This window comes from Sceloporus undulatus, chromosome 5, assembly GCF_019175285.1.
Source record: "Sceloporus undulatus isolate JIND9_A2432 ecotype Alabama chromosome 5, SceUnd_v1.1, whole genome shotgun sequence".
Classification (NCBI taxonomy): domain Eukaryota; kingdom Metazoa; phylum Chordata; class Lepidosauria; order Squamata; family Phrynosomatidae; genus Sceloporus; species Sceloporus undulatus.
In genome coordinates, this window is record NC_056526.1 from 38,457,291 (window position 1) to 38,475,795 (window position 18,505).

Consider the following 18,505-nt stretch of genomic DNA (forward strand, 5'->3'; position numbering starts at 1 on the left):
AATATGAACTATAAAAATAGCTTTGATTGCTATGCCTGCTGTTCCAGTTACAATCTGTAATCCACCCTGTGGCCTCCTGGTTCCCATCTACACAGTGAGTTACATAATGGGAGACACACTCAGGCGTTCAGCCTCGGCACAGGGAAAGAGTGACGTGACATTTACGCTGCTTGTGTTTCCCAATCTGTTCCTCCAGCTGGGCTTCTTTCCAAAGCCTGTAAATGCTGAGCTGCTTTTAAGGGGTGGCTGTGACAGACACCTGGGAGCAAGTATGGAGGCTTGCTAATAAATGAGAAGAAGAGTTTCCCCCTTGTATCAGAAAGCAGGATCTTGGGACTGTACTGGTGGTTGAGCTGAGATGATTGTCTTTTTGTGGTAGTTTGGATGAACTTAATGTGAAAAAGCCAGGATGATGGGAGGGGTAAAAAAATGAGGTACATCCCCATCAGTGGCTGCTGTTGAGGAAAAAGTCTACTTACAAGTGATCAAATATTAGGTTGACCCTGAGTAAACAAATAGGTTTACAACAAAATCCAGAATCCACAAAACAGTGATACCATTATTAGACAACCAAAATACACAAAATAGACCATGCAAGCTTTCAAACTTTCTCTGGCTTTTTAATCAGGTAAAGATGTTAAAAAAATCATACAGAAGAAGAAAAAGTGTATGATGTTAAATATCTTTGCCTGATGATGAAGCGAATGAAAGCTTTGAAAGTTTGCATGATGTACAGAGTACTGTAGTACAAAAAGAATGGTGTAAAGCCAAATAAGAACAGCATTATTTTTGCACCATTCTTTTTGAATCATCCAATATTTTGTGCATATTGGTTGGCCAATAAAGTACAGGTTGGGCATCCGTAATCTGAAAATCTGAAATGTTCTGGGCCTCTGAGACAGAATTGTTGCCAATCCAGCACAAGATTACTTGGAAGTTGTGCTTTGGGTGAGGACAGCAGTTGAATTCCAAAGACTTTGTGTGGTCCAATAATACTAAATTAGGGAAACACTGCTAAAAGGGCAAATAGGGACAACTTAGAAATACAGTATATAGTAAAAAATAAACAAAACCCTAGCTATTTATTAGTACATCACCCCCATTGTTATCACTACTTTTATATAATATTATAGTAACTTCACTCCTTTTGTGATAGGTTCCATTACTTTTTTTATTTAGATGGTTGTGATCTTAATGTTAGTTCTACAGTTAGAGGGGTGTAATCATTTCTTAATTTTTGAGAACAGGAAAGTAGAGCTACTTTTTAAAATGTTTTAAACTGTAATTATAAATTACTGTTTTGGGAGGTGCCTTGGCTTAGAACTACAAGTAAATACTTCTAAAAACTAACTTTAACTCTATTAACAGGATGTTGTGCCCCTTTCTTATTGGACAGAAGAATGATCTAGGAATGGCAAAGTGCACCCTCTGGGTGCTCCATCTTCCACAATCCCTTATCATTAGTTGGGCTATCAAGGGTTGCTAGGAGTTGTAGAATATCTGCTGTGATTATTGTTTAGTGTTGGCTGCTGGTTTTTAAAACTATGAAATGTGCACCTACCCTTCTCCTTCTCTTCCCAGTCTGACACTAAATTTTTGGGAAAACTGCAAAACAGATCTACAGTGCAAAACAGCAGCAGGTTGAGTGTCCAAGTAGATAGATAAAAAGAAGTTGTACAAGCTACTAGATGGTATAGTGTGGAAGGTTGACATTATTTAGATGGGAAAACAGAACACCCAACAATGGGAAAATGCCTTAAGGCCAGAGACTTATTTATTATTACCTAGTTGTTAAAAGTGTGATAGGGATCCCAAATTTTGCATAGTGTTCTACCCTATAACTGAAGTTTATTGTCACATCATATTATAATTGTAACTTTAAAAATATAAGGCGTTATTTTCTACATATTTTAAAACCTTAATTTTTTTTGAAAGCCAGCATTTCTTTTATACAGAGTCAAATAGGTTTTTAAATTGTTTTCAAATATCAAAGTCCTTTATTTCATTTTGACTGACTCTCTGGCAAACCAGCAAGAATAGGGCGGGTTCCACAACTGAGGTGCTGCTATAGAGAAAGCCTTGTATCATTTAGTCACCAAGGTTACTTCTTGGGGTGGCAGAATTTACACCCCAGTGTTCTCAGATATCCTATTCCCCGAGACATTTAGGATCAAAATCAGCACTTTCAACTTGGAAGCAAATTGGAAGCTAACGTGTTTAGCATGTGGCTGGCAATACATAATCTCTAAGTGCAGCCATCTGATTGTCACATTTTGCACTGAAATTCTGTAAATGAGATACTATGAATAAACAAAAGCCTTGTCTCAATAAGAAGCGTTTGAACAGGGCCCAGTGACCAGCTTTGGTTGGTGAAGCCACTGTAAAGCCTGAGAAGAACATTTCACTCTCCAAGAAGAGCCTCTCCAGTCTGCCAGGCTGGTGGTTTAGAACAAAGGGCAGCTGCACATACAGAGCATGGGGTTCCTAATTCTCATAGGCAGATGCCTTCAAGGCAGACAGGCTTAGAGCCAGGAGGTGGCATGCTCCACACTGCTGGTCACCACTAGCAAATGATCCGAACTGGTGAAATCAGTTATCTTGCAAATTTATATATCCCATAACATCCAGTGGATCCTCCAGCAGGCTCTGGCTTCCCAGGCCAAAAAGAGTATGGGCTGCTTCAGCAAATTACCAGACAGGCTGGGCCTGATTTTGGCATAATTATTTTTTGGCTTCCAATATGTAGAATCCCTTGCCAGCATAGGAAGGTCTGGGAGATATAGTCCAGAAAAATAAACTGACTGGTAACACAGTCATAAGGGCCTCAATATTGTTCTACAAACCTGTAAAGTGAGATCCTCTAAATGCTGTTGGACTGCAATGACCAGCATTCTTCAACATGAGTTATGCTACCTAGTGCTAATGGGTGCTGCAGCTCAATATCTGTAAAGTTGCACTTAGTCTGCCCTTGCATTAGGCATTTTCACTAGTTTATAAACACCTTTCCCACAAAGTGCCCATGTTCCTGCTCCCTGCCTCCAAATCATTTCTTTTTGAGATTCCAGGCTTGCAGCAATGACTCCTTTTTTCATTTCACACGCATGTCTCTGAGCAATGTCTGTGAAATCCTACCCTTTCCAATTGCACAAGAAGAAACAGTAGGGTTCTGGCAATGGCAGTCTCAAAGAGACAGATGCTGGGCATTTGCTTTGATGATGCTAATTCGTCTGGGATCAAGTGAGAGATGTGCAAGTGTCTTCTTTGTTCTGCTGCAATCATACATCTGAATTAGTCTACAGTCTTTGGTCAACAAAGGTGAGCCCCACTGTTTTTGCTGATCTTGAATCATCCTATTTTAGTCCCTGGGGCAGGGACAGAAACTGATTATGTGTGCAGATAGATTGCGTGGAAATTATGTGAGCTTTCATTATCATTTTTTTTAAAAAATCCACATCAGTTCTATTAATACTGTAGTGGTGGTGGTGGTGTGTACCTTCAAGTTGTTTCTTACTTATGATGACCCAAAGGTAAACCTATAGTGGGGTTTTCTGCGGCTGAGAGTGCATGACAGTCTTGCCCAAGATCACCCAGTGGGTTTCTATGGCCAAGTGGGGACTTGAACCGTAATGTCCAGAGTTGTAGTCTAACACTCAAACCACTATACCACATTGGCTCCATTAATATTAAGGGAGACTATCAAATTGGAAGCATATGTATGCAGAAAAAAGTTGGGTAGACAATGTGACTGTAATGTGGATTTGTAATTGATTGACTGGCTGAATCCAAAGGGTGCTCAACAATTACTCTTCTTCATCCTGGAGACAAGTGACCAGTGGGTGCCAGAGGGTTCTATCCTGGGCTTAGTGCTATTCAACATCTTTATCAATGACTTGGATGAAAAAACAGAGGGCATGCTTATCAAATTTGCAGATGACACCAAATTAGGAGGATTAGCTAATAACCCAGGGGACAGGTTCAAAATTAAAGATGACAGTAATAGATTAGAAAGCTGGGCCAAAGCTAACAAAATGAGAGCTGTTTGACAGTGGAACACACTTCCTCTGAGAATGGTGGAGTCTCCTTCTTTGGAGGTCTTTAAACAGAGGCTGGATGGCCATCTGTCAGGGATGCTTTGATTGAGAGTTCCTGCATGGCAGGGATTGGACTGGATGGCCCTTGGGGTCTCTTCCAAATCCATGATTCTATGATTCAATGATTCTATGAAGTAGTCTTTCATGTTTTACTCCTGTTTCCCACCTCTAGCCCGGATTAATGTTTTGGAGGCCCATGTAATAATTTGCCTTATTTTTCTGTGGTGGCAGCCCTAATATTTGGAGACATTTTCCATCAGACTGTAACACAATCATGCTTCAAAGCCCAGCAGTTGCTGAGTTATTTGCAGTTTGTTTGCTATATTTATTGGTTAGTTTTATATCTTGCCTTTCTTCCTGTGAATTCAAAATGGCATATATGGCTCTCCTCACTTTATTCTCACAACAAATCCTGTTGGGTAGGAAGCATGGAGGGAGAGGGAGTGGCCCAAGTCACCTGGCACATCTTATGGCTCAATGGGAACTTGCACCTGGATCTCCAAAGTCTCCTGTTTAACATTCTCACAACTACACCTTACTCAGAATAGCAGTCCCAAGTTGCAAGAAGGGTGACAACTGACTTTTTCAGCCCTTTAATTATAAATATTATTTATACCCAATGTGGTGGAGAGGTTAGAGTATTGGATAGCACAGAGTTGTCTGAGAATAAAGCCAAGAGGAGGAAATTTGTGTGTGATTTGACCTCCTCAGATGAACGGATATATATATATATATATATATAGAGAGAGAGAGAGAGAGAGAGAGAGACAAAATGTCCCAGGGGGACACCCCAGTGTCTGGGCTATTTAGAATAATAGAATTGGATTGACCACAAGGACCATCCAGTCCAACCGCCTGCCATGCAGGAATACACAATGAAAGTTTTATCTCTTCTCTTCCTATTATTTGTCAAGAGGGGAAGCTCCTGGACTGGACTGAAAAACTCTTTGCTGAACAGGTAAGATTAGAAGCAACTGCTGACGTCTGCTTGTATACAAAGCTTGTCTTGCAGAAACAGCTGCCTCTGATGAGGCCCAAGAGGAGGGAAATGGGGTGATTGTCTTTTACTTATATCCTTGCCTCTGGGTTTATAAATAACATTTCCAATACCTTCTTGCTAATTGTTCATTATTTCCAGAAAGGATAAAGTATTTTATAAGAACTGACATTATTTTTAGGGAATGCATGTTGGGAGACGTCATTGGTTTCCACATTTTGTTTCCTTCTCTTATCCCTGGTCATGTTTAATATTTTTTCTTGTCCAATAGCCTTTACCTATGTTTTAGAAAATCTATTGGATTGAATCTAGAATTTGCCTTCTTCTGGTGGAAGCATCTCAATATATTAAAGGCATCAGATCCCATCTCATCTTGTAAGCTAATCAGGATCAGCCCTGGTTAGTGCTTGGGTGGGAGACCATCAAGAAAATCCAGGTACTGTAGGCAGTATTTCAGAGGAAAGAAATGACAAAACTACTTCTGAATATTCCTTGCCTAAGAAAACCCTATGAAATCCATGGGGTCGCCATATGACTTGAAAGCATGTACACAAACAAACAGATGTGCCTGGCTCAATGAACCTTTCAAATATTAATAAGCCCCAAGTAGCTCCCTTGCTTTGTCCTGCATTATTGCTGCCCTTGCCTCCATTGTGCAAGTGAAAGTAAGCATTAGGTATGCATCAGGTACACAACAGCAGAGAAAGCTAAATATCTCACAAAATTACAAATCCCATACTTCCACAGCATTGAGCTATGGCAGTCTTCTTCTGCCTGTATCAGGCACAACAAGTCACCTTGGAGAATGATGGGCTTCACTGGAGAATTTTAAGCAGAGGGTAGAGGTCACATCTGAGGGATTCTTTAGCTGTTGTTGTTATTATATTTTCTTATGTCCCACCTTTCTCCCAACATAGGGACTCAAGGCGGCAACATAGGAGTTCAGAGCTGTTGATTCTGACACTAGCTGGGGCCATGACCTTGAGGATTGCTTCCAACTCCTATGATTCTGTGACTCAAATTCAATCCATCAAATGTTCCAAAGCCCTGAATTTTTGAGAGAAATTTGTTCCAAAGCATATACAGAGTACAAAAGAAAAAGTACTGTGTGATTGCTACTTACTCAAATATGACTCAGTAACAGTGATGAAGAAAGTTTTTCTTCTTCAGATTTTTCTCTAGAATACAAAGTACAAATGGCTGCTCAAGCTCCCTTCTCTATGCTTGACACAAATAACTAAAGGACACAGATGTTTCCTAGGATCAATGAGAACACGACAGATTACCTCCTGCTGTGATTTGAACTTACTAGTCAGGCTATCATAAATTCTGTTGAAGTTCCTTAGCACACAACTCAGATAGCAAATTACCGTACTTCTCTCCATCCGCTGTAACCCAGTCATTACTATGAATACTCCTACAAGCACAATATGTACTTAAAAACCTCTCCACCTGTTCAGTGTCCATAGGATAAGTGGCAAGCAGGTTTTGTTAGATCCTTGAGGACTCAACTTGTAAAATCTCTCTCTCCTCCCATACATATATATTGTCAATCAATCATTTATTAATGCATAGATCAAAGGCCATATATTGTTGCTTTTGTTGTATACCTTCAAGTAATTTTTTTTACTTATGGCATCCCTAAAGCAAACATCACAGCAGTTTCTTGGCAAGATTAATTTAGTGGGGTGGGGTTTGAAGCTGAGAGAGTATGCCTTGCTTAAGGTACTCGAAAGGTTTCCATGGCCGAGCAAGGATTTAAACCTTGTCCAACACTCAAACCACTACACCACACTGGCCCAAATACATATTATACATAATCATTGGACAGACAGACGGACAGAATGTGAGACAGACTGAGAAAGAGCTTGGTCTGATAATTCCTGATGGCGCTCAATTACATACACATTTTGGTGGGCCAGTTTGACTTGTTAATTTCACAGAAGTCTCACTCCTGCATCTAGTCTTGGAGGGGCTCAGGACTCTCCAAGGTTTGAACCCTTTTCATGTTCCTTTGCTGAGGAAGTGCTAGGATCTTACATGTCTCATAATAATCCTTGGGCAGTCTTTCTGGGAAAGTGTCGGGGAGAAAGGAGGCAAATCTAGTGATAAATCTTAATCTCTTTAATGGCATGATAACAGTGTCTCACTTCACCAAGCATGTAAAAAAGAGGGGACATGATAATCCATGACATGAACAAAACAACACCGATCTGATCCAGGAAACAGGTATACATTCCAGAGGTTCAATTCATGGGATTAAAAATATCAATTTGCATGAGTAGAGGACAAATGAAGGGTTAATGTATGGCGACAACACCAACTGCAAGTATAACTATATATGCAGCACACGCTCTCTCTCATTCTCTCTCTCTATCTGGCTGTTAGCTTCAGGAGACTAGCAGAGAGTTAAGGAGCTAGGCATCTGACGTCAAGAGGGCCAGAATAGAAAACTCTATTTATAGGGCTGTTCCAGAGGGAATGGGAGAAGCACAGACAGAGAGATTGTTCGCTCATTTGTGCTTACAGGGTTGTTTTCTGTTTTCATCCAGGCAGGCAGCTGTCCCACTCACTAACACGGGTGACTTGTTTGGAGGGAAGTGAGCTAACTCCATTGGTTGCATTTTGGGCTTTATCCCACCTACCTACACCCTTCCTTCCCTACCCCCTTTTCCTACAAAACCTCCTTGAACATTGAATTCTTACACATCATTCTGTAAGCCTCTTCAGGCAACAATAAATTTGTTTCCCAAATACTATACTATAAGGGTCCATCTGGGCTAAAAGAGATCTCTTACTTTTGCCTCCTGTTCAGTGAAATGGTCTCTTGTAACCTAAAATCCTTTGCCGGAACCCCAAGCCAGTCTAGGCAAAGGAAAAACTATTCTATGTATGCTCAGAGGCATTGTATGTTCCAAAGCATAGGTTTGGTGCTGAAACCAGTTTCTCAGGGAAGTCTTGTTGCCCCTGGCTGAAGTTAAGATTCCTCAAAAAGTATTATTTGGGAGATCACCTGATCAAATTGCCATGTTTCCAATTTGGCCCCACAGGTTAGATTGCTTATGGGGAACAGACTAACAGTCCCCAACTTGACCACAGTCATTCCTCCCAGCCCATCCACTTACAGGACATGTGCATTAGTACCAAGGCCTCAAAGACTCTGTCTGAGATACTAATAATAATAATATAATAATAAAATTAATTATACCCCACTCTTCAACCAAAAGACTATCAGAGCAGCTTGCTTTTTTTAAAGTTAGATATTACTACCTCTGGCATTTCTTTCCAATCTTATCACATTGGGCACGAGCAAAATGCACCAGCAAAATGCCCTTGCATTGTACTCTTGTGGCACTTTTATTTCCCATAAGCAAGGTGTTTCCTCCAAAGTCCATTTTGAGAACCTGTAATCAATGAGAAGAGTGCTGAGAATACCATGGACAGCCAGAAAGACAAACAAATGGTTCCTTGGCCAGAGTAAGCTTGAGCTTTCCCTAGAAACAAATATGACAAAACTGAGGTTGTTGTACTTTGGCCATATCAGGAGAAGGCATGGCTCAGTAGAAATTATTATAATGCTAGGGAAATTAGAAGGCAATGGAAAAAGAGGAAGATCACACACCAGATGGATCGACTCAATCCAGGACATCATGGGCCTGAATTTGCAGGATCTAAGCAGAGTAGTGGAGGATAGGGGGTCTTGGAGATGTCTCATCCACAGGGTCACCATGAGTCGGGGCTGACTTGAGGGCAGTTAACAAAGGAGTACCTTGGTTGCATTCCTTTGATATTTTTCACTGTGGAACAAAAATATGGCTTTTCTGCCCCCATTATCTTCTAACATACAAAGTGAAGGTGTGCATCTTGATCTCTGTTTCCACTTACAAGAAGTTGTAACAATTTTTAACATTAAAATCATGTTTGTCCTTCACATAATACTGTGAGGTCATCTACTAGACTGCAAAGATCCATAACATCAACTTGTAGGGTTGAATGTTGGACACACAGAAGAGCATTTGTGTGTGTGTGTGAGTTTAATTTTCAAGGCTATTTTTCTCATGATGGTTAGGAATTTTTCTTTCTTTTGCATATACGTAATAGTATAAAATGTGAACAAAACAAACCTCTCTGTAGACACAAAACCTAGAGGTACCTTTGTTGGGAGATGTAGCTCCCAGAGTTCAAAGATTGGGAACTGAGTGGTCTATGGTCCTCAGGTTGGATCACTGTGGATCCCAACCATACCCCTAAAACCTCAATAATGTTTTTTGGCTGAAAAAAATATTCCCCACCACTCAAAACAGTTTTAAATGCTGCTTTTTTATAAGTAAATTTGCTGTTAGGTACTTATTTTAATTTTGAAACATGACTTTGTTTGTTCTTGTTAATTGCTGTCAAGTCAACTTAATCTTATGGCAATGCTATGAATTAGAGAGCTCCAAGTCATCTGCTTTTGCAGATTGAGGGCTATGGCTTCCCTGGTTGTGTCTGTCCATCTGGAATGTGGTCTTCCTCTTTTCCTACTGCCTCCTACCTTACTAAGCATTATTGTCTTTTCTAGTGAATCATGCCTTCCCATGATGTTTCAAAAGCATGACACTCTCAGGTTATCCTCTTATAATAAAAAAATCAATTAGTTATGGACAACTATATTAATTACTATTAACTTACTACTTCCAAACTGTGGTCATTAGCTGGTAGAGGCAGGAAAATAATAATGTAATGGTGAGGCAGAGATTCCCAACCTGAGATACAAGAACTCCCGGGGGAACAAGATGGATTTTCAGAGGGTGAATAAAGAGTGCCTTGTGTCCTTAAGTGAGTCATTACTCGTTTTTTTCCTGAAATAATTAGAAACTAATTACTAATTTTAGATTTGCATTTTATGCACTGAGTTCAAAACTTATTTTTTAAAGTTCAGTTTGTTCACTCACTCATAGTATTGCATGTGCAAACAAAAATCCATCAGTGATACCGTTATTGGCCAACCAAAATGTACAATGTACTTGTTGCAAGCTTTCGAAGCTCCATGGGCTTCTTCATCAGGAAAGATGTTACAAGCCAAACAGGAGGGGAAAAAACACCAATTGGAGATGTTAGTCAGATGCCTGCATATTGTTTTAGTCCTCAGTAAAGATGTTATGATGGGGAGGATATCTTTTTCAGGCATGTGGTTCAATTTGTGGTTCAAACATTACTTTTTCTTTAAATGTGCTACTACTTTTGTAGGGTGGGAACAACATTCATCAAATATTTACTAGGGATGTAAGGCACAGAAAAGGTTGGGAACCACTGTGATAATTGAACCAAGATTGGTTGAGTAGAGTTAGGTATGAATTTAGGCCTGCCATTTTTGGCAATAGTCCTGACTTTTCTGTAGGTCTGTCATCAACAGACGAGGTACCTGTGGTTGCCACTGCCTAATGTAAAATGGGCCTTATTTATTGGAATTATTATTTAGGAAACATACATTGCTGGATCCGGGTCACTTAGGGTTGCCATAACTCCGGACTTCCAAAACGGGAAAAATGTAGGACAAAATTTTCAAATGTAGGACACAGAAAACTGTGTCCTACATTTGAAAATTTTGTCCTACATTTTCCGCGGAGGGGAGGGGAGGCCAAGCAGCGAGGGAAAGCCTCCACTTAAGGAGGCTTTCCCTCCCCACCTGGGCCCCGGGCCTCGCCATGATCGGAGGCCGCGGAGGAAGGGCCAGGCCTCGGGTGATCACCGCGGCCTCCCTTCCTTCCCCGGCCTCCGCAGAGGCCGCGGAGGAAGGGCCAGGCCTCGCGCGATCGCCGTGGCCTCCCTTCCTTCTCCGGCCTCCGCAGAGGCCGCAGAGGAAGGAGCGAGGCTGCCGGTGATCACCGGGGCCTCGCCTCCTTCCTGGCCTCCGCGGAGGCCAGGAAGGAGGGAGGAGGCTGCAGGGAGGCGGGGAGGTTGGCGCGGCTGCGTGCAGGAGGCGCCACCGCCCTGCAGCCTCCTCCGCCCCAGGCCTCGCTGCCCTCCTTTTCCTCCGCGCAGCCATGTGCGGTGGAGGAGGAGGAGGGCAGCGAGGCCCCTCGGGTTGCTCCGCAACCCCGCTGCAACTGGGCTTTACCCGGTTTTTGGATGGCACCCGTGCCGGGAGCGAGCAGGTGCCGCCAAAACCGGGAAAAACCCGGTTGCAGCCGGGTTATGGCAACCCTAGGGTCACTGAAGTTTTAGAGTTTGGCCATGTTACTCTTTTGGACCACAACTCCCATGGTCATGCTATTTGAGAAAAAAAAAAGTTATTTCCCCCAGCTCTTGAGGGATGAATTTCTACAGATTCATGTAATACTTTATATCCTTGAGTTCTGCTAAGGAAAGAGGGCTTTTACTGTGGTTCACAAGACACTAGAAATGTACTATTTTCTCTGGACGACTTACTAGCAGGAAATACCAGTTCTTTATTATAGCTGCTGTTGCCACTCTTCCAGTTCTGGAGACATGGAAGATTTGTTTGATGAATGGCAGAAGCAGCTCTCAGTTGGGACTTCTCCTGTAAGCACATAAAGGCCTGTCAAAATTAGATCCAGACTTTACCGAAGCTTATAAAGAGTAATAATGTTTGGAACCAGAAATCCCCTTGTGCTTTATTTATTTATTTCTTCAAAACATTTTCCTGCTGCACTTCAGATCAACAAACCCCTCCAGAGTAGCTCAGAGCAGCCATACAATATTACTTTAAAGCAAAGCAATTTGAAACTCTAGCAGAGTGATTAAAAACTAGCAGTACCACTAAAAAGTATTAGGTCAAAACCAGCCTTGATGGAAAACCTAAATAAATAAAAAGGTCACTGATTGGTGCTGGAAAAGATATTAAATGTGGGGTTTGGGTAAGCCTCCCAAAGGGGATACAGATGCACCACAGATTGGATGCTGCAGCTGAATAACTGCTCTTTTCAGTCACCATTTGCCCCTTTTCAGAAGAGAGTAGGTCTATTGCAACTGACTGCAGAATGTGGGTGAGTTCATCTGGAGGAAAGGGTCCTTGTTCCCCTCTTGGTCATGAAGATTAAGAGATCCAAAACCAGAAGGATGCAATGCTCAGAGCAACTATACTTGTCTTCCTTGCTCTGTACTCCCCCCCCATCTTTATTGACCTCTTTTACATGTTGTGGTGTGAGGGCCAACATGGTGTAGTAATCTGAGCATTGTACTACAGCTCTGGAAACCAGGGTTCAAATATAGCAATAGCAAGTACATTTCTATACCGCTTATCAGTGCACTTAAGCACTCCCTAAGCGGTTTATAATGTGTAAGGTAATTGCCTCCAACAACTGAGTACTCATTGTAGTGACCTCAGAAGGATGCAAGCCTGAGTCAAGCTTGAACCCTGGGCTGGTACTGAAGTTGCAATCTTGTGGTTTGTGAATGAGTGGCTGCAGCACAGGTGTTTAACCACTCGGCCATGAAACCCAGCGGGTGACCTAAGGCTAGTCACACTTTCTCAGCCTCAGAAGGCAAAGACAACCCCCCTCTGAACAAATCTCACCAAGAAAACCCCATGATAGGGTCACCTTATGGTCACCATAAGTCAGAAATTGCTTGAAGGCACTCAGTAACAACTCACAAATGTGGTTTGTCCCATCAATCTTTTTTTCCCTTCTCCCTCTCCTCACATGTCCCAGTTGCCATTATCTTTTTCTTCTTTCTCTAGTCCTGGTTCTTATCTCTCACCTTGTTTGGTCTCCCCCCCCCTTTCCCCAATTCCCCTGACTTTTGTCTTTTCCCTCCTTCCATGTCCATCTCTTTCTCTTTTGCAATCCTCCTTATATTAATTTCTCCACGTTATACTCATCTTCCTTCTCTTTGTATACCTATTTGTCTCTCTTCCTTTTTTTATCCCTGCCAAAATCCTTGAAATCATGACTGGGATATATTAGTTTCTGAGCATTTTAAAGTTCTGTGTCCAATAAAATTCAATGAGGGGTTTTCTGAATGGAGAAGGCACAGATATGATTACTCCATTTGTCTCAGTTGTCCTGTTGGTTTAGTGTTGTTGTTGTTAGTGTTGTCACCATCATCATCCCCACCACCACCATCATCATCCATTATCCATCATTATCACTAATTATTCTCTCTCCCAAACATTATTAGTAGCATTATTATGATAACTATTATTTTGGGAATGAGGAAGGATTCCATAGCTGGACTGTAAACAAAGAAACAGGGTCAGCAGTCCATTAAAAGCAAAATCTGGATAACTTTATTTTTGCTTGGTAAAATTGATCTGGTTGGATTAAAAGTCCCATTTGTTACTAAAAGCATTGCTTCAAAAAGTGTTAAAAGTAGAGCTATGGAAACTTTGGATCTTTGTGTTTAAAGCAGAGCTTGGAAAACTATTTGGCTAGACTACAACTTCCAATAGCTGTAGTGTCTGCAAAGGGGTTAAGAGAGCTTGAATTTTGTTCATTGCAGAGTTTGGAAAACTATGAAAAAATTGGGAGTTTTTTTTTTTTTTTTTTGAAAAAAATTGAACCAGATGCTTTCTGACTTATTATATATTATGTTTTTTAAAAAATTGAGTAGCATGTACTGAGCAGCTGAAATTGGTGCTTAATGTATCTCTCATTCTTAATTATCTATCTCCTGTGGCATCACCAGGAGCTGTCCCTACATCTCAAATTTTGGCCCTGAAATGTGATGACTTTGGAGACCTGTTTTGCAAATTATACATTCATTTCAGGCTGTCCATTGACAGACAAACTTTCTATGTAGACTGCAGAGATTAGATAAATTAACAGATCACTGAATGAAACCACCCCTCTTCCTTTTACATGACAACCTGGGAGTGTTGTTACTGTCACTGAACAAATCAGGTAGAACTATGCATCAGCTTTCAATTTTATTTTGCAAATGTTGCTGAATGCAAACGGAAGTCAATGGTATTGCTTATAGTTCTTAGCTCCTTTTACTACCCATAATATATAGATATGAGAGTACCCTGAAAACATGAATGGGGCAAGTAGCTTTCATTTCCAGATTTGAAGATGAGAAATTGTTTAAAACAAACAAAACAATCTTCACCTTGAAAGTAAAGATGTCTCCCTGTATTGCACAGGATACATGTCACCTTAATAAATATATTTTTTTAAAAAATCACTTACTACATATTACTTACATATCACTTTAAGAGATAACATTATGAAGTTAAACTCCTCTTTTCTGGAATGCATAGACTCATGTACAGAATTGTAACAGCTGACTACACTGTGTTTATTATGCACCTTGTATCTCCTGAGTCACACTCTCTGTTCTGTTACTTGCCAATTCCCTTCTGAAGCACACTTTGGCCTTGTGAAAAATAAGGTTGTGTTAGTGACATATTTATTAGTGATAAGCATGGGTCTTTGGCAGAAATATGGACCACAGTTTGGACTACAGTTCCCAGACTCTCCCAGCCAGCAGAGTTTTTAAAATCCTAAAAACACTGGGTGGGTAGGCAGGCAGGCAGGCTGCTAGGTTGGTCAATAGGTAGATACTTAAAAGAGCAGCAAAAAAGTAAAATTCTCCCAGCTATGCTCTTAGGAAATGAGGATCTCGCCTTCACAGTACAGGAGAAATGAAAAACAATCCTAGGTTTTATTACCGTGTTACAACAATGCTATAATAATTACCCATGAAGTTTCCACATGCTTTTTGTTTGCTTGGATTTTTTTTTCTCCCTTCAGCTGCAAAGCTGAAGTAAGGAGGAGAACCATTTCAGTAAAGGAACACATTGGCCTCTTTTTTTCAAATATGCTGATCTTTTCAAAGTCAATGAGCCCTGCAAGTGACTTGGTGTCTTTGCAAATGAGGATCAGCATTTTCGAAAAGCAAGCCCAGAAACCCGCCTCCCTTGAACTATGACTGTTTCTGCCTCATAGACAGTCCCTGCTTTGTTATTTTTGGTAAAAACCGTTCTATTAAATAATGCTTGCCATTTATTTTAGAAATTAATGAAATTAAAGGGGACAGCTAATGGGCAGCATTTGTGTGTGTGTGGTTTGTTTGTTTTAAAGCGTGAACAAAATGCCACCGGGAGAGAGGACACCTGAAATGGCAACCCCTCAAATGTGCGCTGATGGTGGTGGGGTCAGGGTGAGTGTGTTCCAGGCCCTGTTTAACCTGGAAATCAGCCAAAACAGCAGAGGTAAGAGAGTGCACTGAGTAGGAATCATGCCAGGTTTGTAAGCTCTCTCTTATCTTTGGCCTAGGTCTTTCCCCCTCCACCACATTTTTACAGGCAAGTTCAAATCCACCCCACAAACTTGCATTGGAAGGCACTGTGTAAATCCAACAGTCCTTACGGGTGTCACTCTGTGTGTATGTGACCATAAGGACCATAAGGTATGAGACCATAAAGATGAAGGCTTTCGTGGCCGGCACCCATAGTTTTTTGTGGGTTTTTGGGCTATGTGGCCACGTTCTAGAAGAGTTTATTCCTGACGTTTTGTCGGCATCTGTGGCTGGCACCTTCCATGCCAGCATTCTCTGAAGATGCCAGCCACAGATGCCAGCGAAACATCACAAATAAACTCTTCTAAAACATGGCCACATAGCACAAAAAATGCACAAAAATCTATAGACCATAAAGTTGTCTCTACCTTCAAGTTGCCTGCTGACCTATGGTGACTCCATGACTTTCATAGGGTTTTCTTAGGCAAGGAATACTCAGAGATGGTTTTACCAGTTCCTTCCTCTGAAGTATAGCCTACAGCACCTGGGATTCATTGATGATCTCCTAAGTCCTGACCAGGGTTGGCCCTGTTTAGCTTCCAAGATCAGAGGGGATCTGGTGCCTTCAGGGGATCTAGGCCTTTTATGCTTTTATGTGTATGACCTATTAAAATAACTGTGGTCCAAAACACACTGCAGAAATAATCCAGATTGAGACCACTTTAACTGCCCTGGCTCAACGCTAGGGAACCCTGCGCAATATAGTTTATTGTGGTACCAGAGCTCTCTGACAGAGAAGTCTAAATGTCTCACAAAACTACAGTTCCCAGAATTCCCTAGCATTGAGCAAGGGCAGTTAAAGTGGCTCAAACTTATTTCTGCCATGTGTTTTGGACCTATAATGAAGAGGGAACAGCTGTTGCAGGAATAGCTGAAATAAAATGGCAAGAGTCATAGGCCTAAACCTCATTTTTAGATCCAGTTAGAGTAGATCCACTGAGTCAACAGTAACTTTGTATACCAATACTTAGGTTAACTCCTTTGATTCAACAGGCCTACTCTAATTGGGGGCCTGCAATTTGGTGGACTATACATAGCCTATGGAATATAGTATACTGTATAAAATGTGTGAATATTTGAGTTGTATGTATTAAATGGTTATGCAAACCTGGCCACAGTTTCTGAAGGTGTGGCTAGGAATATGATACAACATTCAAGAGCAGAGTCTATTCTCCTGAAGCATCTGGCTGGCATTCCCATTATCTCCCTTGAGCAATCTCTGTTGAGTAGTGTCCCTGTCACAATTCCTCCTTTGCACTGGAGATCATTCATGGTGTGGGGCTTGGAAACAGTCATCAGTTGCTTCCTCAGCAACAGGAGAACAGATCCCAATTGATGTTAGCGAATGCTCTCTGACAAGACAACTGGGGGATATTTATGGTCCCTATGTGTCCCTAAACTGGTGGGTGTGTAGGAATTGTCAATACTACATAGTTACAAATACCTAACTCCTGGTTACGCATTCATAATGCCCCGGCAGAATTCCGACAAAAAGCGTTTCTTCAGTGTTCCAGTACCTAGCTTAAACTGATGAAAACCTTGCAAACTAAGTGTAGCCATCAAGTGTGGTGGTGGTACATTTTGAAAATGAGAAGTCAGTGTCTGCACTTCCTGGAAGTCCCACTCCTTGTTATTCCATGTGTAAGGTCTGGTTGTTATGGCGGGGTGAGTAGGAAGTTGAACAGAGACTTCTTTGGCTGATATGAGGTCCGGTGACCCGTTTCCAACTCCCAACGGTTAAGCAACAGCAACAACAACAAAAAAATGAACTTTTCCACTTTATACTACTTAACTGAAGAAAACGGGGGTGGGGAGGGAAACCAAGAATGGATGTTTGTGTCAAAGAACTGTTAAACTCACATTTAGGTACTGAAAAGAAACCTTTAGGCTATAGATGTGCTTGCAAGCGTGCCATTCTTTGATTGTAAGCGTGTGTCTTTTGTGCACTTCATTTCTTTCAGAATGTGAGGTTTTAGTAAAAGGGAAATAATCATATAAACCTCTTCTGTGATGACACATGTGTTGTGCATAGGTTTGAAAACTACTGACCTGGATCCTACAATATATGTCACTCAGCTACATCTCTATAGCTACATCTCCCAATGCCAACACGCCAACAGGCACTCCAACTGCAGAAATAACCCAGTGCCACAACCAACTACAGTGCCAGAATTCCACAGCATGGAGCCAGGGCAGTTAAAGCAGCATCAAACCAGATTATTTCTGCAGTGCGGATGCAGCCAAAGGCCACCCTGCAAGCCATTTACACATTCTTCTGTAGCTGAACTTGATGTGGCAAGTCATGTAGGGGAGGTGTTATGCTGCTGAAAAGGTGAGTTGAGGTGGGTCTTATGATTATTGCAAAGTCAAGAAGAGTATTCCAACCTACACAGTAACTGAAAATGAGAGTTGTGATGTTGTAAGGCAGACTTGACACCATAATTTACAATAATACAATAATTTATAGCAGCTTATTCTTTTAAGTCCTGGGGCTCAATGAAGATCTGTAAAAAAGCACTCTTGGGCACTGCCTCAGGTGATTGAGTTCCCTTGTCCAGGAAGCTCAAGTTACAATCTGAACCTTAATATATATATATATATATTCAAGACTGGTTTACTTGGGCTGGTTTTTAACCAATACCTGGCCAGTTGGGATCAGAATACTAAAATGCAATCCCTGCAGAATGAGTAGGGCTGAGCAAAGGGCAGAAAGTCTTGTTAAGTTATACCAATGGGTTGTTTTTTTCCTCCTGAAGAAAATCAAGGATGTTTCTTTCTTTATGAACTGAAAGCCAGCAATTGTCAACTTCGGAATGAGCCCATTGTACATTTCCTTCTAGCAGTTCCTAATCTTTTAAATCTCCTCTAGTGGTAGCGATAGGGTTTGAGTTTTATTTTAGAAGGTGGCTCTTGCCTACTGATATCATCAGGAATATTCCTAGAGTCCTGACAAACAAAAGCAAAACACAAACACTTTTCTGAATACTCTTTTCAGAAAAATTGTCCTCATCTCCACCAAGTAAAAGCTTGCTAACTGAAAAATGAAAACACAAAGACATTCTCTTTATAAAGATCTCTGGGTTTCAGAGTTATTTATTTATGGGATTTACTGTATATCCCATCTTTCTCCCAAAATGGGATCAATTTATGAGTTATGGTAGTAGTTGGCACC